This window comes from Dermacentor albipictus, chromosome 1, assembly GCF_038994185.2.
Source record: "Dermacentor albipictus isolate Rhodes 1998 colony chromosome 1, USDA_Dalb.pri_finalv2, whole genome shotgun sequence".
NCBI classification, from domain to species: domain Eukaryota; kingdom Metazoa; phylum Arthropoda; class Arachnida; order Ixodida; family Ixodidae; genus Dermacentor; species Dermacentor albipictus.
In genome coordinates, this window is record NC_091821.1 from 197937526 (window position 1) to 197962453 (window position 24928).

Sequence of the window (24928 nt, forward strand, 5' to 3'; positions counted from 1 at the left end):
ATCGCACCAGCGCTGGCTGCTCGTAGACGCCGGCTAGAACGAATTTCTTTGCGTATAAAAAAGAAGCTTGAAGTGCAGCATCAAGCAGCAATTAGAGTATACTATTAGACTATACTATAGGCACTTAATTTGTGTATGCCCGCACGCACGCGACGAAGTTTTGTAAAACGATGTTTGCTTACTTCCTTCTACTTTTGTGGTTTCCCGCTTGATTACGGCAAATACAATACTTCTCTATCGGAAGTACAGCTCGCTAGCCGAGACCTTAATTCGTTTCGCAGATCTCCAGGCTAAATGTTAGAAAAAGGCGGCCCGTAGAGCGCTCTTTCCACAGCGGCTGGCATCTTGTGGACGCAGAGCAAGATTGATTGCATGTAGAATCGACGCATATGCCGTTACAGCTTCAAAAATTCAGTTTGTGTTTTTAAAAGCGAAGCTTGTTTTTGCGAACCTCGCCAGGTTTCGTGACCGTGGGCGCTGAGACTTGGCTGTTCCCTTGCCGAATAGGTCAACCAATCACAGGGAAGCACGCGCCCCGTGCGCGTCACTGGGTTTCTTGCAGCACCACCAGATGGCGCTCGCTTCCGCGCATCCGCAACGGCGGGGGCCGTCGTGCGGGGAAAAGAAAAAAAAAGAATCAGAACGCCCACCTTGGCGCATCTGCAGCTGCACAGTAGTGAGGAAGTAAACGTTTCTTGCGGATAGGTGTGTGTGTGTGTGTGTGTGTGTGCGTGCGTGCGTGCGTGCGTGCGTGCGTGCGTGCGTGCGTGCGTGCGTGTGTGTGTGTGTGTGTGTGTGTGTGTGTGTGTGTGTGTGTGTGTGTGTGTGTGTGTGTGTGTGTGTGTGCGTGTGTGTGTGTGTGTGTGTGCGTGTGTGTGTGTGTGTGTGTGTGCGTGTGTGTGTGTGTGTGTGTGTGTGTGTGTGTGTGTGTGTGTGCGTGCGTGCGTGCGTGCGTGTGTGTGTGTGTGTGTGTGTGTGTGTGTGTGTGTGTGTGTGTGTGTGTGTGTGTGTGTGTGTGTGTGTGTGTTTGAGAGAGAGAGAGAGAGAGAGAGCGCGGGCCCGCTCGACCAACGGGCCTTGGTCGAGCGGGCCCGCGCGGCGGCCGACTCCAATGGGCTCCCGCCCGTAAGGGCGAGCCCACCTAGGGTTTGTAAAGGCCAGCCCCTTAAGGACAGCTCCCGCACCCTCCCTGTACAAAACTTCTGTGAATAAATATTTTTCAGACAGATAGACGCCGTGCCGATGCTGCAGCCCGGGCACAAGAACAGGCTTGTGCAGCCGAGCGCAAGCAGCAACTGCGAGCGTGGATCCAGCAGCCTCACCAAGCCAAGCCCTCATGACGGCTTGGTCAAATGACCAAGCCGTCATTTAGTGAACCATCGGGATTAACCCAGTGATAAATACCGCGTCCATAAGTTTCAGCTTCGCTGGTTAACCATTTCTTGGTTACTTAACCATTTCGTTCAGCCGCCATTGAAAACCAATCTGTCTCATCAGATACCCTTGCATTTAATACACAATGATCCGCAGACAAAAGAATCTGGGTTTCCTTAAAATGACAAATATTAGTCAGAAAAGTGGCCCCAACACGGAGCCTTGCGACACATAAGACGTAACAGCCAGATCATCCGAACAACTTCTATTCAGAACAACTCTTCTTCGATGTACTTGCTTAACGGTGCGTTAGTGCCTGCATATTGGTGTATTTACGTGTTCATATTACGACTAATTTGGCCTGGCCAACCTTTATCGATATTACTAACAATGCAAATTGAACTTCGAAATCGAAACGAAAATAAAAGAAAGTGTAGCCACCTTGTAATGGTGATGGCTACTCCTTTTCTCATCTCCGAAATAACAATAGATATAAAAAATAAAGGGTTATTTGCTCCACTATTTTATATTGGACTATCCTCTCTCAAATTACTACTGTAGAAAACACTGATCAGAACAAAATTAGAATATACACCCGCCGTATGAGATTCGATCCATTAACCTTATTACCTCATTAGAACTTCTCAAAATTAGTCTACTCGTTTCATATGTTTATCTTGTGATCGAATTGTTACTTTAACCGCAAATAAGACTAATCTTGAATTTCTACCTCTTAAGTGACATCGCCATCGAAACACATATCGCATCGTATTTATCGCCTTTAGAATGTAGGCATGAAATATAGTCACAATAACGTCTTTCTTGCCTCGCACATCACTTCAATGGAATCGTCTTCACGTAAAAATCCTAAACGATACTAATAATTGCAAGTTTCATGGAACATTAACCAGCGTATGTTGTGTAACCTTAATTTTGTAATTATTGACTGCGCTCTTTAGTCATTTCTTTGCAGAAACAGGTAATACTGCATAATTATAAATCTACATGGTTAAAGCTACATGGTCAAACACTACATTGGTAAACTGAGAGCTTTCCCTTTCGAATTAAATAACCAGTTGTGAGTCTTTGCCGCTTATACTGCGTGTGCATGAAAGTCGCCCGTTTTTATTACTCAAATGACAACCTGAAGAACTAACTTTTGATTCTTATATGGCAACTGTGGATCATCTCTGAAAATAAATTGCTTATTTGTTTTTAGACTCACGTGTTAAAATTTTAAAAAATGGTGGTTTGTTTTTTAAATGCAGTATATGAAGCATGCCGCTAACAGACAAAACTTGGCAATATATTTGTAATTTTCATTTCATGCATATAGCCAGGAACCTTATGCGAACAAAAATTTGAGTAATATTACATTCTGAAGTGCCTATTGCATTTCCCCTACACGTGGAGAAGGCAATCTAACACTGAAATGATTTGCATTCCGACTTAGTTTTGTTTCGACCGTATACATATGATGGGAAAAAAAAGTGCCTGGAGACAGCTCCAGGCGAACACCTTCCCTTATCCATTCCGTCTGAAACGTGTCTTCCCAGATAAGCATCAGGACGACACGTGCAAATTGTGTCAGGAAGGACCAGCAACCCTCAAACACATGCTGTGGGAGTGCAATGTAGTTATAGTAAGGATGGCAGTTGCTCCGGAGACCCTGTCGTCGAGGTGGGCCGCCGCTCTGCGCAGCTCAGACCTCGGAATCCAGACGTGGGCAGTCTAGCAAGCCCGTGAGGCGGCGTTGAGGCAGGGCCTTGATGTTCCCCCTTGGGAGACCTGAGCCCGGGTCAAGTTAAACTTTGCCGGACGTACAAGAAAGTTGTATCCATCCATCCATCCATACGTCCATGGCCAATAGGAACATATGTTGGAGGAAAATATTACGAATAGTTGCAAAGTTAAATCGCGCGTTGAGGAATTAAATTCTGTGCTTTTACACGTGCTAAAACCAGTATATGATATTGAGGCACGTCGTAGTGGGGAACTCCAGATTAATTTTGACCAGCTGTACCCTTTACCACGCACCCAAGGCACGGCACATGGGCACTTTTGCATTTCGCCCCCATCGATATGCCGCAGGCGCCGCGGCCGGGATTCCGTGCCGCGGCGTCGGGCTTAGCAGCGCAACGCCGAATCCACTACGCCACCACGGCTGGTGAAACTGTGTGTCGTCATCTGAACAGCATATTTGTACCCTCGAACAGATAAGAAATTGAAATGAATCGCACGCATCGACGTTTGCCTTGAGAATACTATGCAGTACAGTTTTAGGTTGCTTTCTTGCAATTTATGATGTAAGCGGTTGACGCGACTCTGACTTCAATTTCCTGATTTTACATAATACATACTGACACTGCACGGAGTATATTTTTGTCATAATACGTAACCCAGGCCGAAGAGTGCAGCTCATCAACGCGACGGGATAATAATGGGTAATTTGTAGATCGATTTCTCCTTTCTAGTAAATATGTTTCTTGTTTCAGAGCGTGCACGCTAAAAGAGAACTAAAAGTCTGCGCTTTCTTTACAGCCACCGGAGTAATTGTGAAAAACTTTCGCTATGAGAGGGTTTGAGCCTTTCGATTCCATGCGCCCGAAGTATACGCAAAAAACGCGTTCGGCCGGTCACCGAAAGGCTGCAAGCTTCATGTGAAGATCACTTCGCCCTTCTACTAGCTAGTCACGTTCTTGAGAAAAACAAACGGGGATTAATTAGTTACTTTGGAATGATGGGCTGCCGCTCTATCTTTACCACAGATTACTACTCGCACCACCGTACCGGGCATTGTCGTGAAGCTGTGGTGCATGACTTTTTGTTGATGAACGGTATTTAGTTTTGGTCCGCGACATAACTTACGTCATCAGGGCAGATTTAGAAATATAGAAGTCAGGTGGTGATATCTAGAAGAAACCTATGTCTGAGAAAAACTTACCTATACATTCAATAAATTATGGGGTTATTTTTCGGATATGCCAACTTGGCGAATTGGAGTCCACAGAAGTACGAGATTTCCGGAAGTCAAGGTTTTGATGGCGACTGTCGTAGCGAGTCTTTTGTGAAGCCTGAGCTACCGTAAGTCGAACATAAGCAATCTGGCGAGAGTACGAGCCCGACTAATGGCGTCATGAGCGCATTCCGTGGTGTGTCGCGACACCGGAGATAGCAGGGTGTCAAAAGGCAGAGTAAGACGGCGACCAAACAAGAGTTAGAAAGACGAGAAACCGGGGGTATCCTGACGTGACGAATTGTATGCAAATGTCACGCAGGGCAAAGTGCTGCCCTAATCATGATGGTCTGCCGAAACGTACAGTCTCAATCAAAAAGACGCGGCCCACGGCTCCGGGCGCAGGAGCGGCTACGGGGCCACACCACGGCGCTGCTATCTCCAACGGGCGCCGGCTTTGAGGGTGCACCGAGTGACGCCAATCTTCGCCCTCACTCTCGTGCGGACAAGCCACGTGCTTGATAAATTTCAAGTGCGGTGTTCGGCTGTTTCGCAGCTGATGGTCAGTGCACAGGAGTGTGCTTCCATTTTGTTTCGTTTGTCGTGCTGCCGCAGTTCTTGGCACGGCGGCGGCGGACGGCTTCCGAACAAGGCTGGCAGGTTCGGACGCTTTCTGCAATGTGAGCCTAGAAACGCTTTCGCCTTAAACGAGAATGGAACATTAGTCAGGATGGGCGTTGACACCAACAAAGTGGTGGCTCTTTGCTTGCTACTAGTCTGCACCACTGCCTTGCCATGGCGTCTTTCGTTGAGAGCCTGCATGCACGTGCGCCGTCCGTCAAACGCCAAGCACGGAAGCGTGGCACACACGGGCGCAAGGTGCACGTAAACATGAAACGTGAAACCAGATCGGACACTGCCAGGCATACGTTCCGTGCGCTTGGCCGGACGGCCGAACGCGAGCTGCCGCGGGGAAGAAGGAAAGCGCACACTGACGAACCCTCTTTCCAACTGACCGTCAGCTGCGAAACAGTCGAACGCTGCACTTGAAATTTATCAAGCGCGTCACTTAACCGCACGAGACTGAGGGCGAAGATTGGCGTCACTCGGTGCACCCTCAAAGCAGGCGCCCGATGGAGATAGCAGCGCCGTGGTGTGGCCCCGTAGCCGCTCCTGCGCCCGGAGCCGTGGGCCGCGTATTTTTGATTGCGACTGTACATAGACAACATCTCTGTAGTGGTGCGATTTAGTCCTTCAGTCAGTGCGTTCGTTTGAGGGTGATATGCGCTTGCGAACTTGTGTTCAGTGGAGCAAGAACGAAGCATGCCTTCGACAACTTGGGACAGAAAGTAGATGCTACGATCTGCAAGCAGCTGCCTTGGAGCGCCATGCTGAAGAATCACATTCTGAAGTAAAAAGTATGCTACACCTGTAGCATAGTTGGTGCGCAGGGCACGTGTAATAGCATAGCGGGTCACATAGTGTGTTGCAAAGGCCATAAATTTGTTCCCTTTAATCGATGTGGGAAAGGGGCCAAGAAGGTCCATGCCGAAACGGAAGGCAGGCTGCTTAGGACAATCGATTGGATGAAGGTGGCCAGCAGGTTACGCACATGGCCTCTTTAGCCACTGGCTGAGGTCACAAGCCGCAACGTAACGTCGCACAGAGTGGTACAGGCCTACCCAGAAGAAGCGAAGTCGCGCTCTGTCGTGGGTGCGGGAGGTGCCAAGGTGTCCGGCAGTGGGTGCGTTGTGGAGCTCAGCAAGAACAGTAGAACGGGGGTGACGAGGGACAACTAGAAGTAAATCTGGTCCTTCAAAGCTGATGTTACCTCGATAAAGAATGTCGCCGTGGAGCACAAACATTCTGATTTAGCGATCTGATTAGCCAGAAGCCAAGTGCTCGATTATCGACCGTAGAGAGTCGTCCTTTCGCTGCTCAGTAACTATGTCGCGAAAGTTAGAAATGGCCAGAAGTGAAGTGTCAGAATCCAGTTCATAATCGTCAGGAGGATCGACGGGGTGACCAGACAGGCACTCAGCGTCCAGATGTAAGCGGCCGAACTTGTACACCACAACGAAAAACTATTCCTGGAGTCTGAGTGCCAAGCGACCAAGGTGGCCTATCGGGTCTTTCAGTGACGAAAGCCAGCACAGGGCATGATGGTCCGTGATGACAGAAAATGACCGGCCAAACAAGTAAGGACAAAATTTAGCCACTGCCCACACCAGAGCGAGGCGCTCGTGCTCGGTGATAGAAACATCACCGCTCTGAAGGGGACAAGAGGCGACTGGCGTAGGCAATTACACGCTCGTCTCCGTTTTGCTGTTGGGCAAGGACGGCACCTATAGCATAGCCACTGGCGTCTGTGCGAACTTGAGTTGGTGCAGATGGATCAAATTGGCCTAATATCGGAGGCGTTCTCAACAAGCGGATGAGGGTGTTGAGGGTGTCGGCTTGTTCGCAGTCCCAAAAGAACGCGGTGTCCTTCTTGAGAAGGCCAGTCAGTGGCCGGGCGATGTTCGCAAAATTTTCAACATACCGACGAAAATAGGAGCGTAATCCGACGAAGCTGCGCACATCTTTTGCTGAGCAGGGTACAGAAAAGTTCTTGACTGCGTGAATCTTATTAGGATCAGGATGTATACCGGCAGCACTGACAAGGTGACAACATTGACTTCGCCGTGTCAAAATGACACCTAGAAGAGTTAAGTTGACGACCAGCCTTCTTAAAGACTTCAAAAATAGCGCCCAACGAACGAGGTGGCTGTCAAACGTAAGGAAAAATACGATGACATCGTCCAGATAACATAGGCAGGTGGACCCCTTATAACCCCGAAGAAGAGAGTGCATCGTTCTTTCGAAAGTTGTTGGGGCACAACAAAGTCCGAAAGGCATAACCTTGAAATGGTGAAGGCCGTCTGGTGTAACGAAAGCGGTCTTCTCATGGTGTAGTTCATCAACCGCAATCTGCCAATAACCGGATCCGAGGTCAATTGAAGAGAAGTATTCGGATCCGTGAAGGCAGTCGAGAGCGTCATCAATCCGCTGGAAAGATACACATCCTTTTTCATAATCTTGTTCAGTTGACGGTAGTCAACACAAAATCGCCAGCTCTCATTCTTTTTCTTGACCAAGACAACCGGCGATGCCCATCTTCAAATTTAATTTGCGTAAATACTACGCAACCCTCAGTCGCTTCATTTGGTGCATATGGTTGAAGTTCTCCTGAGAATTCACGATACATTCCGTTCAGCTTCATACAACTAAAAAAACTGCCTGAGTTGCCATTTCACTTTGCATAACAATTATTCAGGTGCACTGATGATGCCAACTAGGTGTTTCAATGCACGCAGTTGTTGCACATTTGTTTGTACAATTATATATTGCAACGCACACAGTTGTTGCACATTTGTTTGTACAAAACTATAGTATGGGATAACCTCGCGAATAAAATTTTTGCTTCAATATAAGTTAAAGGTCGCAATTTGTAGCGAAGCCTTTTTCTATCCTATTGCTTTTTCGCGCTCCGTACGTGATCATAGACACGCTCCGCACGAGTTATCAGAAGAATCAGCCGGCCGTGAATGATAAGAGTACCATAGAATCGTGTGAAAGGCATCGCTGCAAAATTGCGGCCTAGAATGCGTCTTTCAAGAGTTCGGATAATTTCAACCACTCTGGCACTTCCCACCGAGGTCGAAACGACGACACTAAACAGCGTCCAGTTTGGTTTCTCTTTGTTGCCCCTTCTTTATGTAGAGGTCGCCACATTTCAGCCCCATTTGTTAGGCTGCCACCAGGGTGTGGCGCCCCCTGTGATCTGTGTGTGTGTATATATGTTCGGGCCCAATAAAGAAGGGGGGCATTCCCTTTTCGTCCAAGCAAGCGGCCGCACGTTTCAAGAAGAATCAAGAAGAATCAAGAAGTCTTTATTGAGTAACACAAACAAAATGTATACACAGATATTTGGACCGATAGCCAATGAGGCTAGTAAGCGGTCCAATACAAAATAACATATAGGACAGCAATCACAAACACATTGAAGAAAAACTAACTTTGTAGCCTTGCTTCCATTCCCAAAAAAATGTTTCTTGCATGTCAGTTTGAAATTCCTAGCTTGCTTTACTTCAATTGGCAACGAGTTCCAAATTTTCGCTCCTGTAAATTCTATTCGTCTTTCTCCGTACGCATTATGGCAAATAGGAAGGTTAAAATTGCCATTGCTGGCTTGTCTAGTGTTGCGGACGGGAATACTGAATGCACCAAGAGGTAAGGGGTAGCTGGTATTTATAATATTATTAACCATAAGAGCTATTTTGTAATCGCGTAAGGTTGTGAATGACATGATTTGCATTGCGTCAAAAATGTTATTGTTAGAACTATTCGAAGAAGGTAATCCCATGGTTTTCAAGGCACGTTTTTGTAGTCTTAGCAATGGTGTTAAATACGTTTTGTATGTGATTCCCCATGATTCACTGCAATAACTGAGATGACTGTGACATAATGAAAAATACAGTGATCTGTATTGGTCCGTCCCTGCGTGCTCGTGCCCCGCGCGGCACCAACCACGCGACATGGTGTCAGAAGTGGCCGGATAACGCCCCCCTGCCTTAGCCCTCACCTCATAGGAAGGCACGAAGATGTCCCTCGAGACCGGCGAGCCGCCAAAACTGTACGGCGTCAACTTCCAGCCGCCGGCACCGTTCGACTTCGCGAACCCGCCAACGTGGGCGACATGGCTCAGCCGCTACGAAGACTACGCAGTGGTTTCAGGACTGACGAAAGCGTCGGAAGACATGCAGGTACGCTCGCTACTGTACTGCATGGGCCCGGAGGCTCGCCCGCTTCTCGAGACTTCCTCGCTCGACGCCCAGTCGCTCGCTTCATACCAAGCCGTTGCCACCCGCTTCACTGAGCACTTCGTGCACCCGGCAAACGAGCTTTACGAATCGTCACGGTTCCACAGACGCGTTCAGCTGCCCGACGAAAGCGTCGACACGTACTACGCAGAACTGCGCAGGATGGTCAAGCGCTGTAACTATCCGTCTGCTGCTGTCGAGGAAAGGCTCGTACGCGACCGGTTCGTCGTCGGCCTCCGCGACTCCCGTCTCTCGGACCAGCTGTGCCGGAACGCGAAGTTGACACTACAGGACGCCTGGACACAAGCCCGTCAATCCGAAGACGCCGACAGGGAAAAGGCGTTGCCCCAGAACCGCACCGAGCACTCCCGCGAGCTCAACCTCGACGCCGCAAAAGCTAGCAAGTTCCCCTCTCGCCGTCGCTCCGCCGCTAAGCCTCGTTCGCCGCAGTCGCTAGCAGAGCGCTCACGCGAGCCGTCCACATGTGAATTCTGCGGCCGCGCGCCTCATCGACGTTCAGACTGCCCGGCCCGTCGCTCCACCTGCAACTTCTGCAAAAACAAAGGCCACTTTGCCGAAGTATGCCGCTCGCGGAAGTTCAAGCAGTACAAGCTCAGCTCCGTTCACCTGCACGCCGTCGCGACGCCCGCCTCGGCAAAGTTCGTCGACGTCACCGTTGACGACTACACAGCGCAGTTCAAGGTTGACTCCGGAGCCGAAGTATCTGCTGTTCCCAGCGACTTTCCTACCTTGCCTGCCACACTCGACCAAGTCGACACTCTGCTCACTGGCCCGGGAGGACAGCCGCTGCGCGTGCTTGGCTCGTATATGGCACGACTTCAGTGGCAAGGGAAAACAAGCCGTCAGCGCCTCTACGTGATCCAGTCTCTCACTGTGCCTCTTCTGGGACTGCCAGCGCTCCAAGCCCTCCAAGTAGTTCGGTTTCTTGATCAACTCAAGACATCAAAAGCGACGCTGCACGCCGAGCTCTTCAATGGATTGGGCACTCTCAAGGACGAGTACACCATCCGGTTGAAATCCGATGCCGTACCTTTCTCGCTAAGCGTACCTCGCAGGATCCCCATTCCGCTGCTCGAGATTGTCCGCCGCGAACTGGACAAATTGGAAAGCGCAGGCGTGATCCGTAGGGTCGACAAGCCAACACAATGGTGCTCGGGTCTCGTCGTCGTCCGGAAAGGCGATGGTTCCTACCGCCTCTGCGTCGACTTAACACAACTCAACAAGGTCGTCCTTCGGGAAAGACATATTCTGCCAACTGTCGAGCAAGTCCTTGGCCTCCTCGGCGATGCAACAGTTTTTTCGAAGTTGGACGCGACCGCAAGCTTCCACCAGGTGAAGCTCTCTGAAAACTCCCAAGAGCTTACGACATTCATCACCCCATATGGCCGATACTGCTTCTGCCGGCTCCCCTTTGGCATCACCTCCGCACCAGAGTACTTCCAAAAGCAGATGGCAAGAATCCTGGAGGGCCAAGAAGGAGTCGCCAATATGATAGACGATATTTTGGTTTTTGGACGCACCCGCCAGGAACATGACGCCAGACTGAGCCAGGTGCTATCTCGCCTTGCAAAAGCAGGTATCACATTGAACCAGGACAAGTGTCGTTTTGGGGTACCCGAGGTCTCCTTCCTCGGAGTTGTCGTCTCAGCACAGGGCATCAGGCCAGATCCGGGCAAGGTCGAAGCAGTCAAAGCCATGGAAGCCCCAACGGACGTCGCTGGCGTTAGAAGGCTGCTCGGAATGGTGAACCATCTTGCCAGGTTCTTGCCACACATCTCGGACGTCACAGCTCCCATCAGAGCCTTACTGAACAAGTCTGCGAGTTGGGTGTGGCAGCACGAGCAAAAGGCAGCGTTCGAGAAAATCAAGGAACTCTTGACGTCAGACAGGTGCATGGCCAAGTACCACCCGTCGTACGCCACTACGGTGTCTGCAGACGCAAGCTCATTCGGACTCGGCGCAGTTTTGCTACAGACGCAACCCTCAGGAGAGCGCCGCTCAGTCGCATTCGCTTCTAGGTCAATGACCGATACCGAGCAGCGTTACAGCCAGACTGAAAAAGAAGCTTTGGCAACGACGTGGGCTATCCAAAGGTTCGACGAGTTCGTCCGTGGCATCCCCTTCGACGTCGAGACTGACCACCTGCCACTCGTTTCGCTTCTGGGCAAGATGGAACTGGACGTGTTGTCTCCTCGTATTCAGAGACTAGGCTGAAGACCATGCGATACCAGTTCCGTATGCTGCACGTGCCAGGAAAGCTGCTAGCCACAGCTGATACGTTGTCGCGCATCACCTACAAGCCACCCACTCCTCTAGACACTATCGAACTTTTTGCAGCACAGGTAGTCGGCTGCACGTCGGAAGTCTTGCCACTCAGCCCTAAAGACGTGCGACAGGCACAAGAGTCCGATGGCGAGTGCAAAGCCCTCGCTTCCTATTGCCAAAATGGTTGACCTAAAAAGACCACGATACCACTGCACCTTACAAAGCACGCCTCGGTGGCAGACGAGCTCTCTGTCTGCGACGGTGTTCTGTTGAAGGGCGCCCGGTTAGTCATCCCATCGTCCCTTCGGCCAGCGGTCTTGACGTTGTTGCATGAAGGTCATCAGGGCATCAACAGGACCAAAGCCCTAGCTCGGGAGTCAGTTTGGTGGCCCGGTATCTCGACAGACATCGCCTCTCTCGTTGCCAACTGTGAACAGTGCGCTTCCACCCGCGTGAACTTAGCCGAGCCCCTGCTCTCCACAGCCCTACCTGGACATCCCTGGGAATTCCTTGGTATGGACTTGTTCCACCTCAACGGCCAGACGTTCATCCTGGTGGTGGACTATTACTCGAGGTTCCCGGAGGTGGTGACCCTGAGGAGCACGACAGCTCAGGCAGTCATCGATGCTCTCAAATCCATCTTTGCCCGCCATGGAATCCCCCAAGAAGTCAGGTCAGACAACGGCCCACCGTTCTCGTCGCAAGAGTTCGCGGCGTTTGCAGCTTCATACGGCTTTAACCACAGGACCAGCAGTCCACACTACGCTCAGTCGAACGGAGAGGCGGAGAGGATGGTGCGTACTATCAAGGACCTGTTTCGCAAGTCAAAGGATCCTTATCTGGCTCTGCTCAGCTATAGGGACACTCCAGGAGTCAACGGCTTTAGTCCAGCCCAGCTTTTGATGGGACGTCAACTCAGAACCAGTCCCAAAGCAAGCCTCCCAGCTATGTCCCAACTGGCCCCCAATGAAAGAAGTCGTCGCTAAGGATGCGACTTACAAGCAGAAGCAGGCCGACAATTACAACAGGCATCATGGAGCTCGAGACTTGCCGCCACTCCAAACAGGTCAGCGTGTCTGGGTGCGACCTGATCAAGTGCAGGCTACGGTCCTCAGTCCGGGGCAAAGACCAAGAAGCTACGTGGTCGAAACGGAGCGAGGTGGCACCCTACAGCGCAACCGGCGTCACCTAGTGCCTTTTGGGACTACTGCCTCCGGAGAGGAACCACCACCACTGCAGCAAGTTCGCTGTCAGGAGCCTCGGCCTGCCAACATCGTGGAATCAACGGTCCCCCTCGGACAGTCTGTGCAACAGTCCCCTGCAGCCAGGTACCGCAGTGACGGTGTGACTCGAACACGTCACGGCCGGCCTATCGTTCCGCCACGCCGTTTGAACTTGTGAAACTTTTGACATGTTTGGCTGCCTGAATCTCTCCCGTCTAACCTCCAATGCTTCAAGGGGGGAGATGTAGAGGTCGCCACATTTCAGCCCCATTTGTTAGGCTGCCACCAGGGTGTGGCGCCCCCTGTGATCTGTGTGTGTGTGTGTACATATGTTCGGGCCCAATAAAGAAGGGGGGCATTCCCTTTTCGTCCAAGCAAGCGGCCGCACGTTTCGGTCCGTCCCTGCGTGCTCGTGCCCCGCGCGGCACCAACCACGCGACACTTTAGTCCTCGTATTCGACACTTTTTCACTGCTCATAGAGCAGGTGGCCTTTCGAGTAGATGCATCAGCTTCATATCTCTGAATAACATCGTTACTGTTGCATGTATCATGCTCTTGCAGTGGTGTTTGCCGCATCTAAGTTACTACTGTCTTATAATTACTTTCTTCTTTTCTTTCGTATCGGTATGCCACTCAAACAAACATTTTCTTTTTAATAAAATAACCTTCGATCTACCTAAATATCAGGCGAAGAAACACTCCCTCTAAACGCCAGTTTGAGGTTGGTTCAGGTTCGCGTCACCTGTCCTCTCAGGGAAAAGTAAAGTACTTAACCTCTTGACATAATATGAATGAATAAATGAGCTTTGAGTTCTATTACTATCAAACGTTTAAAGTTAGTTGTAGTGAAACACAACAAAGCTCAAATTCTTTACACGCTTTAAGGAAGATGATTTAAGACAATTTTTGTTTTCGCACCGCCATGGCAACTGGCTGCCGAAACAGCATATCGAACGCCATTCTGTACCCTGTGTTTGCCTATGTTTCAGAAGAACATTTCTCTGCTGATTAGCACGGGACGCTTCTGGAATCTTTTTTTCTGCATGCAATGCATTTTTTTACCTCTCTTCTCATTATCTCACCAGCGCACTTCCCCTTCCGTCTTCGTATACCAGAAAACCAGACATTCTATAACTATAATGATAGGAGTTGGAGTCTTTCTCTTCCTTATTATCCCTTTCGGTGCAGAAAATGATCGACTTACGCTCGTTCATCTTCGATGAAGCAACAGTAGATGCTGACACTCTTTTTTGCAAGGTTAAATACCATTCATACTTGGTCGTTGTACATAACTTATACTTTGGTAGTCATTAGACTCTTAAAACGTACGTAATCGTATGAAACGGCCCTGAGCCCACAATTACAATCAAGTCAAAGAAAATGATGCCCTCGTTCCCAGGCTTGGTTACAAATGGGAACGTACCGGCCGACACGATGATACGACTGCTGCGGCTGTCGAACGGAAGCTATACTTTTTGTGCGGACCTTGGAAGGAACAAAGATACCACAGGTAAATGGCGGTGGACGCCCAGAAGCAAAAAAAAATAGTTGCTGACGAAATGAGTAATTCCAGGCGCCGTCGCACAGCTTCCACCAACAGAGCCGAAGGTCGTGAATTCGCTCAACGTGCCAACGCAGCAGAAAAAAGAAAGAAGAAAAGGAGAGAAGACGGCGAAGAAGGTGAGGATAATGAGGAGGGGGTTCGGGCGGTCAGAAGAGTAAGTTGCTGAGGGAACATGTTCGCGAAAGAACAAAAAATAAAGAGAGAATAACAGCGGATACAAGAAAAAAACAGTGCTGCCACCCTTCCAAGCTCGGTTCAGCGTCGCCTTCCTGCAGCTCCTCCCCATTACTGAGCTCCAGCGCAACGCGACACAGAGTGTCGCTGACTCGGGGCCTCCGTGTCATAAGTAGAAATGAACCCTTGAGAGAACTCGGGAGAAGCTGGAGGAGCGCCTCCCGGAGAGAGCTGAATCAAACGAAAGCGGGTCGGGCAAAGGGAAGAGAAATAAAAATAGATCGCAGCAGGGTATGACGCAGAACTTTGGTCATGCACACGCAGATACACACAAACACATATGCACAAATAGTTGTAAAAATAAGAGAAAAATAACCAAGCCAGAAGGCATGTCAGTCATATCAACAGCTACATGGAGCTTCAGAGCCCTTACCTCATCGTCGTCGGGCTTTCCCGCCACACGCAAGTGTACTAGACTGCAATAGGCTGCATATACGCAGACGTATGTAGTGCGTTGCGATACTTACAATTTCAGGAGTTATACGTTTGTCTAATGGCAACTCAATGCCGCGGAGCACTTTCTTCCCCCACGCTCCCCCATAACTCGTTCCAACATCCCACCCTGCCTGCCTGCCTGCCTGCCTGCCTGCCTGCCTGCCTGCCTGCCTGCCTGCCTGCCTGCCTGCCTGCCTGCCTGCCTGCCTGCCTGCCTGCCTGCCTGCCTTCACACTGGGGAGATCTGCACTGTTAGGCCGCAGGATCTACGCCCGATACTATAGACACCGATGGTGGCCCACTTAAGCACGTTAACGGGCCAGTCAGCTGGACTCGGCGCCGCATCCGAGGACCCAAATGAACTCCGACAGTGACCGGGATTTGGCATGGCTGCTGCTGCTGGGCCTGTCGTTATCTCAAGGACGGTATGTAAGCTCTAGCAAATGGGCTTATATTAGCCCTGTATGCTGACCGCACAGCATTGCAGTTGAGCGCACCTCGGTTCAACGTAAGATATATATATATATATATATATATATATATATATATATATATATATATATATATATATATATATATATATATATATATATATATATATAAAGATCTGTATCTACGTATATTGTCGGCTTGTATAGATGTAAAGAAACACGGGCCTCTTAATGGAATAACCAATTTGATTCAAAGGCTTATTCCATTTATATGGTTTTCTCCAATATGGTCATTGGGTATGTACCACTAGGTTTATCGTTATTCTTGGTCAATCTTCCAGTTTGAGTATGCGTCATTGTGACGCAAGAGGTATGAAATCCTTTAATGCTAGGAAGCCTGAACAGGCCGAACAGGTTGCGATCGCTGTTGCGCTCACCGACGACAATCTTTCCCATATCTACAGCGACTCCATAGCGGCTATCAGAGCTTTCCAAAAGGGCATGGTCTGCGCACAGGCTCTCAGAATTGTTTCAAAGAAAGAGATTAAGAACCACTTCATATACTGGTTCCCGGCACACTTAGGACCAAAGATCGGCGACGTCGCCAACCTTAACGAGGCGGCACACGAGGCTGCGCGCGCGCTTACAGACCGCGCGGCTTCACCCAACCACTCGGAGAATAAGGACGCGCCCACTACATACAATGAAATCACTAAACACTACTACCTACAACGCAGACAGTATAGCACGCCACACCGCACGCTCACTCGAGCTCAAGGGGTTACACTCAGAATGCTACAAACAGACACATACCCCACTCAAAACAGATTACACCATTACATGCCTGAGCTCTACGACAAGTCTCATTGCACCAATTGCAATACATCCCTTAACGTATATCATTTACTCTGGCCGTGCTCGCAAGCTCACGTAAACTACGAACAGGACAAGCGCAAGTTTGAAGAAGCAATTCGGAGCGAAGAACTCGCGCCCCAACTCTGGGCCGTCCAGCAGGTCCACGACGCCGCCAGGAAACTCAACCTCCCGGTTCCGTCGTGGGAGACGCCCACTCCATGAGAGCCCAAAGCTCTCGTGGCCTGCAGGACCTTGAATAAAGTTGATTTCCTGCCTTCCTTCCTTTAATGCTGGTACATATGTTTCTAGTAGTTCTCTGCGAATATATATATATATATATATATATATATATAGTTCCTCAGGTGAGATCGTTCCCCACCTGCAGCAAGTTTTTTTCATCCACTTTCAATTCCATGAATTTCTAATGTCTTTATTTCAATTAGTAAGTGCAGGAATATGAACATTTTGGGTCAAATAAACCAGGTCAATAAACCCACACATGCTTCCTGAAGGCATCAAAGCTACAGGTTCGAGACCTTCGCTATGCAACGAGTGAGAAGAAAGGGAACTGAGGGGCCCGATGTTTTATATATATATATATATATATATATATATATATATACAGTAATGATGGCTGATATTTAGGTTTAAGTGCAACAACAAAGCCACCAAACAGCAGCAACTCAGGCGGTACATATTAAGCCATATATCCAACGTTGATAGAAGTCCATTATACTATTCCTGTGCGGTACTTTCGAACTGCCATGAAGAATATTTAGACAACAAATACCCGTTTTTATTCAGATCAGTTTCTTAGATATTTTGCAGTTGTGATACGATATGCAAATCGGGCTTCCCCATGTATAGCCATAGGAAAACTCAAAGCAGTCTCTCGAAACGTTTGCGCGGTCCGTGCTGTTCTTTTTGTTTGCCAACGCATAGAACCATATTTGCGCAAAGTATTAACAGATAAAAAAGCACTACTCGCATTGTCGGTAGTGCCCTTGTGCCGCCGACCTTGTGTGTTCAGACGATGCGGAGCCCGTCCTTGAGCACACAATGCGCTTGATATGGTAGCAGCAGCAGCGCAGTTCGGCGTACATACATGAGGACAAACACTTCTCGCGATTATTTACTCAGAAAGGGAAGCAGACAAAATAAGAGGCATGGAGAGGCGAGCTCGTCGCTGGCGCAGCAGCGGAGAGACCCCACTCGAGTGCAGGGGCGGAAAGAAAACAAGCAGAGCGCGAGAGACCCTCTTCCCTCGGACTCGCCTTCGATGCACTCCCGAGTGGAGATGGGCCATCGGGGCAGACATATTTCGCGCATCGAGTTGGACGCACGGCTGACATCTGCCGCCCGGTCGGTTCATTTCGTCACCCACTTGGGCCGCGGCGTCTTTTGACTGCCCCTGGGAACACGCTCGGCGACACCCAATAATAAAGAACCGCTAGACCAGTTCGTCGCCTTCCTGGCCACTGGTCCGCAGTGCACGAAGCGACGATCGCCTGCCCAAGGGACCAGCCATGCACTTACTCTTACAGTGTGCCTAGTGTGAGGAAGATGCTGTTTTTTCCACATTGGAACCAGCAATTTCGTGATTGAAAGCATACGTCGTGCTCTCCTGCGCGTTAGTACGACATAGTCGTGCACAATTCGGTTTGGAAACTATGTGATCGCACAGTCTCTTTTCCGCTTACCATGAAAATTTTTGAGAAAGTTGGGCTGCCTTCTCGTCAGAAAGTGACTTTTTTTATTTGGGGCTTGTCTGCTGTAAACCATAACAAATATCATCATTATCAGCAGCAGCAACCGGAGCAGCAGCCTATTTTTATGTCCACTCCAGCACCAAGGCCTCTCCCAGCGGTCTCCAATTATCCCTGTCTTGTGCTAGCTGATTCCAACTTGCGCCTGAAAATCACCCCACCTAATTTTCTGCGGTCCTTGACTGCGCTCCTCTTCCTGTAGCGCCCATTCTGTAACTCTGATAGTCCACCGCCCGACGCGTTATGTAGTGGCTATCCCCGTTTGCTCTCTAGTCCACACCTCTCTCTTCCTATCTCTTAACGTCACGCCTAACACTTTTCGTTCCATCCCTCTTAGCGCGATTTCTGCCCCACATGTTAACACCGGTAGAATGCAATGACTGTACACTTTTCAAGGATAGTGGTGAGCTCCTAGTCTGGATTTGGTAATGCGTGCCGTATGCACTCCAACCCATTTTTATTCTTCTGTAAGTTTCCTCGTCATGATCAGTGTCCCCTGGAAGTAATTCTTGACCAACATAAACGTACTCCTGCACAGACTCTAGAGGCTGACTGGCTATCGTGAACTTTTTTTTTCATTTGCCAGACTATTGAGCATTACCTTTGTCTTCGGCATAACAATCTTCCATATACATATATATATGCGTGCTTGCGTGCGTGCGTGCGTGCGTGCGTGCGTGTGCAGGAGCGTAGTGTAGTGGCCGAGATAGCCACGCGGACTCCGGACGCCTGCATACTTCCCCTACCTGTTGAGAAAAACGGCTTCCCTTGACCCACACAAGGGCAAAGTGACCGAAAAGAGCCGCTTTGTTCTGTTCGTGATGGGTCGACTCGAGCTTCGGGTGCCCGCGTCCGCTTTCACCACGCGTCAAGTGATGGTTGTGTGGGAGTCAATGACATGAGACAATATGCGTCATCGGCACGAGCCACTCTTTGATAGCATTGTGATTTGGTGCGTTTAGGCCCGCGCACATTTACATTTCTTCCAGTATCTCGCTAAGTTGTTCGCGAGGAGATAGACTTAAAATAACGGTGTCCTTGTATTTTGCATGGCTACTCTGAAGCAGTTAGTCCAATACAGACCTGACGCATTTGCTTTCTCTTTCACCGCCACCCGGCTTTATTATTCTTCTTCAGTTGACTTTATTCTCATGTTTTCATTATTCAATAAACAACACACCTGATATCTTACAATTATTTTTCTCTCACATCAGTGTTTAGTGAAACATAGTACCATCGTTATCGCGTGATGACATCGTGCCGTTCTTGTTTTCGCTCTCTCTAGGCTTCACATAGCTTCATTTTCTTACTCTGCTTTAAAACAAAAAACACGTCGAGCAGCTACTTGCCCAACAAGAATTCAGGCGTCATCACTATTACTCTTTTGATGTTTGTGTGTCTCAGTTCTGGAAAGGGACCAAAACGCTTTGGGCAGATCGAGATGACCCGCCGGCGCAAAGGTCGCCGGTCAGGCCAGATTAAACAAAAGTGGTAGATTCGGAAAAATCATCCCCCTCCCCTATTTATTGCAATAATTATTACTTCGAGTGGCATGACTAAAACAGCCTACAGTGTTATTTAGACCACCGTTATACACACACACAGTGCATCTCTTGTGCCAGAGCGCAATCTAAAAACGACATTTCCATTTAGAAATACACCAAGTGAAATCCCAATGGATATAGCAGTTCTTTCAATGGCCCACTTTTTCATTGTGATCAGCGTAGCGAGGCAACCACCACTAGATAGTCTCAACCTTAGCTGTTCTTTCCCACCAGTCCCGTTCATGTGAACAAAAAACAGGCAATATGTTTCCCGATAAGAAGTGTGAAGACCACCGACAGTTAAAGTAGTACGTGTCAGGTTTTAGGTTCTCACGGTGCACCGTTCCCCTGGGCTCATTCTCAACGCTTCTTTCTGCCCGACTGCGTCTCGCTATCACGCCACACATCTTTTGACCAGCTCTCGCAGTTCCACCTCGGTCGTCACTTGCAGTATCCGTTTCATGTTCTCCACAGACATACCATCCTCGAGCACCGACTTATAAACTACACCCGCCAACCACAAATGTCGCCTCCCATCTAGTGGTTTTCGAAAGGAGAGAACGTTAACCAGCCTGGAGCAATGAACCGTATGACATCTCAACAGCGTTGAATAGGTTCTCGATTGCGCACGCGGTATGACTTGTACAACTTCTGGCGCTGAAGTTGCGCGATCAACTGCAGTCTTCCGGCATGTCGCAAGAGCGCTTATTTCTCTTGGGTGCCGTCTGGGAGAAGAGCGTTGCGCAAGCGAACGGTGCAGCGGCTTGCATTCGGTCACGCTTCGTATCTCAACTATATAAGTGTCCGCGCCAGGAGAACTGCAGGAGCTGCGTTATTGTGACCGCATAGTGACTGCATCTGCGGAGAGGTAATGGCGACGTCTCGCTTGCTCGTAACCAACTAGGAAAAATTTATAGCTTTTTGAAGCGAAGCTTTCTTTGTATCAGACAACTCCCCGACCTCGCACACAGCATCGCAACGGCATGCCCACTGAGCCACAGCGCCGGATACAGTGTTGGGAAAGAGTTACAGCGCGTACAGGGGTGAACACAATGGAGAGCGGCGAGCACCACAACCGGAATAACAAATCACAACGGGTGCTTTGAACAGCCTCTGGGGCTTCGATGAATATGTACTCAGGCTTGGTCAGACCGCTTGTGCTGTTCATTTTTTATATATTTATTAAACCCTTCAAATATCTCTGATTCGCCATCTTGAGCGCAGATCACTGAATATTTGAAGTCTAGACATTTGTATCGTGTTCTTTTTTGAGCACTTTCCGAGCATTCGGCTTAATATTTTCCTTTCTCCAGTTTTGTGTATGCTGCCAAAATTTTGCACGACGCTGAGTAAGTTAATAACAAAGAAAAAGCGGCGGCTTACTCGCAGTACGCGTATCTATTGTCTTTCACATAACTAGCACCTTTGTAATCAAATACGTTGTGAGCCGCGCGTTGAAAAACGCAGTAGTTTGATGTCTCCTATTTATTCACTATTTGTCAGGAAACCAGCATTTGCCACTTTTATAACGTTATCATATAAAATACTAGATAGCTTTAGAATAGCGTTTCTCGCTTTAAGCACGTTAAACGCAAGCACCTTTGCGGGACGCTATGGTGCGTGTCCCGTCAAGACTTAGTTCGACGTCTGAAACACAAACACAAGAAGGATGTTAGAAGACAGAGCACCGTCTGGTGCCTTGTGCCAAACGCATCCAAGCCAAGGCAATCCATTAGCAACCATCCTATTGCTATGTGGACGCGTCTAGTTTAGGCCTATAAGGACTCATAACTAACGTTTCAGGTGAGTTTAGACGAAGCGAAAGGTAATTTCAATAGTTACTGGCGATCAACGAGAGCGAGAGTGCAGACTCTAGAAAATTCCACACTTAATCTCACGCTAAACTGCAAGTTCATGCGTGACGCGCATGTAAATGAGGAGCGGATGACGTTTCAAGCAACACGTGACCGAAAATAAGCGTGACATTCCTTCGTGTAAGCGTGAGGACAAGACTGCGTGCCATGGTTCGGTCTTGTGCGAGCGTGAGCGAGCCGCGCACGCGTGAGAAACGCAAATTACGCGCTTAACATCGCGCGGAGCGCTCGCGCGGGAGCTTTCCATCTCGCCTACAAAAATCCGAATAGGGGGTTCGTGATATATCACGTGATCTGCACCGAGCGTGCTAGAACAACGCTCTGCGCCTTCTCACTGCCCTGCGGGGAATACGAAACTTTTCTTGGGGAGGCTGAAGGAGACCGTGGTGTTTTCAAGCTCGGCCATTTTTGGCGTCGATTTCCCGGTGGACTGCCACGATCGACATTCGTACATTGAAGCACAGATCCTCCGGTCCAATTGTCAGAGTTGGTGTGCATCGCCATGTTCACTTCTACGGACATTCATGGTGTACAACGCGGGTGGTGCATGCATGCATTGTGCACTGTGCCGAGTTTATGAGAGTTTACGAGAGAGAATCCACCGCCGTCTTCTGGCTCCAGAGCAGCATTTCCATACGGATAATGAATATGTTGCGACCCCTCGCCTGCCATTCATGGATGACTGAAATATATAGGTAAAAACATGAGTTATGATTCGCTTTTATTAAATGACGGCTAACTGTCTATTGCTCATATAATTTCCGGTATATGCTTGTATGATGTGTTGTGCAAAACTTGCCGTAATGGTGCATTTATTGGAAAGCGAGAACCTTTTACGCGAGCAGCAGCGTTGATCGAAATAGAGAGCAGTCAGCCTCGTGCTTTCTTTAACAAATTTTAACACCCTACTGTTGAATTCCTCTGAATTGGTCAGTTTATTCTGCTGAAGTACGAAATTCCCACGATTTCTGTTCTTTTTATTTGATATTTGCCACCTTACCGTTCTATCTGTGCCTGCTGCCATTTCGCCTCGGGCAAGGGTGGCGAGCTGCGAGTTGTTACTGTGCATTTCGCACCGTGCTTCTTCTCATGATTTAGAGCTCCGTTAGTGGTGCATCAATGTGGTAGGCCGTGTACGCCACGTAGTTGTCGCGTATACCGCTCACAGTATAGCGCTGCCTATAAAGTGAAAATTCATAATTTTGTGAGGTATTTGTCGACTGACAGTAACCTGCATTTCGGAAGCGCCGCATGCGAGGTTGCAAACACACGTGCTACTTTATTTGCAACCTAAATTGCACTCTGAATTAAGATACCTATCTGGTGCAGCTCCGCATATTTTACATTTTGGGCTTTAAAGAGAGGAAGTGTGACTATGTTCAGTGAACATGAATATACTCTGCCCATTGCAGCGCTTGATTTCCAGCTGCAAACCCATCTATGCCCGCAGTGAGAGTTCACATGTGATAATTCCACGTAGAATGTCATTCTTGTCAAAATTTCCATCTCCATTGGGTTGAGAATTAAGTGTAACTACGTTTTTCTAGCTCATTTTCGCTTAGGTGTTAAAAGCTATTATTCGAAGTGTTGCAAGTTGTGTTCGAATTTTTCATATTTATTTTTATGAAGAGCATGATGGAATAAAATCACTTACAGCCACATAACATGCTCAATCAACAAGAGACAGTTTGCTGGCGGAAGCTGCAAACGGGAACCTTCCCAAATGTACACATACTAAGCAAGAGAGAGAGAGAGAAGGGAAGACGGAAAGGCAGGGAGGTTAACCAGACTGAGTGCAGTTTGCTACCCTACCCGTGGGGAGGGGAATGGGGAGTGAAATAGGAAGAGAGAGAACTTAAGTGTAGGATGTCTATAGTCGGGCACTCAAGACTGTTGCCCTCAGGTAGCGAAAAAGCGCTCGAACTGCTTTGTGGGCCAATGAACTGTGAGGCCAGGCTCCCAAGATCTTCGCTTCCGTAAATGGCCTGTCATCCAGTCTATTTAAGGCACACTGGAGAGTCTCACGTTGATTATCGAAGCGAGAACAGCGGCAAAGAAGGTGACTGATGGTCTCTTCACACTTGCACTTAGCGCATATTGGTGAGTCCGCCATTCCAATACGATAGCTGTAGGAGTTGGTGAATGCTACTCCTACCCACAGCCGACACAGCAGTGTTGCGTCACGTCGTGGAAGGTTCGCTGGTAATGTAAGTTTCAGTGATGGGTCGAGGCTGTGTAAACGACACTTAGAGTTCTGTGGTGTATGCCAGCAACCTAACGTGATTGCACGAGCGAGACTGCGAAGCTCTCTTGCAGCGTCGACTCTGGATAAAGGTATAAGGAGTGTCGGTGAGCCAGCCTGGGCACGTCGGGCAGCGTCATCGGCGAAGTGATTACCAACGATGCCACAGTGTCCCGGCAGCCACTGAAATATGATATCATGTCCTCTTTCAGATGCGCAATGGCAGGTTTCGTTGATTTGTGACACCAGCTGTTCATAATTGCCACGTCGTAAACTTCGCAAGCTCTGGAGGGCTGCTTTCGAGTCACAAAATATTGCCCATTTGTTGGGCGGTTTTTTTTCAATGTATTCGACAACAGCGCGAAGTGCGGCCAGTTCAGAACCTGTAGATGTCGTTACGTGTGAAGTCTTGAACTTGATGACGACCGATCGAGATGGCAGAACAACGGCGCCCGTAGAATTTTCCGAGACGGAACCATCCGTGTAAACATGAATTCGGTTAGCGTATGAACAGATCCAGCAGATCTCAAGCCGATCCAATGTGATCTGCTTGAGAGCCGCGGTGGTCAGGCTAGCTTTCTTCACTATTCCTGGAACAGCAAGGTACACAGGAGGCTTCTTCAAGCACCACATAGGGGATGGCGTTCTTGTTGCGGGTGAGTGCCTCAAAGACAAAGAGTGCCGGTTAGCCGCAATTGATCTGGAGAACGCTGCCTTGGGTCTTTTCTCAGGAAAGTGAGCGAGATGGTGGTCAGGGACTCTGGATATATGGCGAACATGCGCCCGGAGTGCGTCGATATCTATATAGGTCCTTATTGTGTTGTCTCTCGCGGTGGCAATTGTTGCCACGGTTGAAGCATTTCGAGGTAGCCCCAGACATGTTCGAAGGGCTTGGCCTTGAAAGCTCTGTAGGACATGGATGTTAGTTTTGTTAGCATTAGACAGCACTGGTGTGCTGTATCGCAAGTACCGTAGGAAGAGCGTCCTGTATAGTTGAAGCATAGATGCCACGGATGTGCCCCACGTTTTACCGGCAAGAAACCTTAGTATATGGGAGATAGAGGTAAGCCTCTTCTTCAAGTATGAGATGTGGGGGCTCCATGAAAGGTCTCTGTCTATAATAACGCCTAGGAATCGGTGAGTTTTTGCGTAGGAAATTGGTTGGTGGTCAATAGAAATGGGGTACCAGGTCATGGGCTTGTGGGTAAAGGCGACTAAGGTGCACTTCTCGGTCGAAATGCTGAGGCCTTGCGCACGCAGGTACGATGATGTTAGGGTCAC

At 49.0% G+C, this 24928-nt stretch overlaps 1 long non-coding RNA gene across 6 annotated transcripts in view; it reads right to left on the bottom strand.

Annotated features, from left to right (window-relative positions):
• LOC135903160 (uncharacterized) overlaps positions 1-24928 on the bottom strand; it is a 313803-nt gene that overhangs the window by 233554 nt on the left and 55321 nt on the right. The window contains exon 5 of one of the 6 annotated variants that reach the window (XR_010564744.1): positions 16519-16537. The exons of the other annotated variants lie outside the window; for them this stretch is intronic. This is a non-coding gene — a long non-coding RNA (uncharacterized lncRNA). Of the gene's footprint in view, positions 1-16518; positions 16538-24928 lie in introns of those variants that run through there. 6 annotated transcript variants of the gene reach the window in all.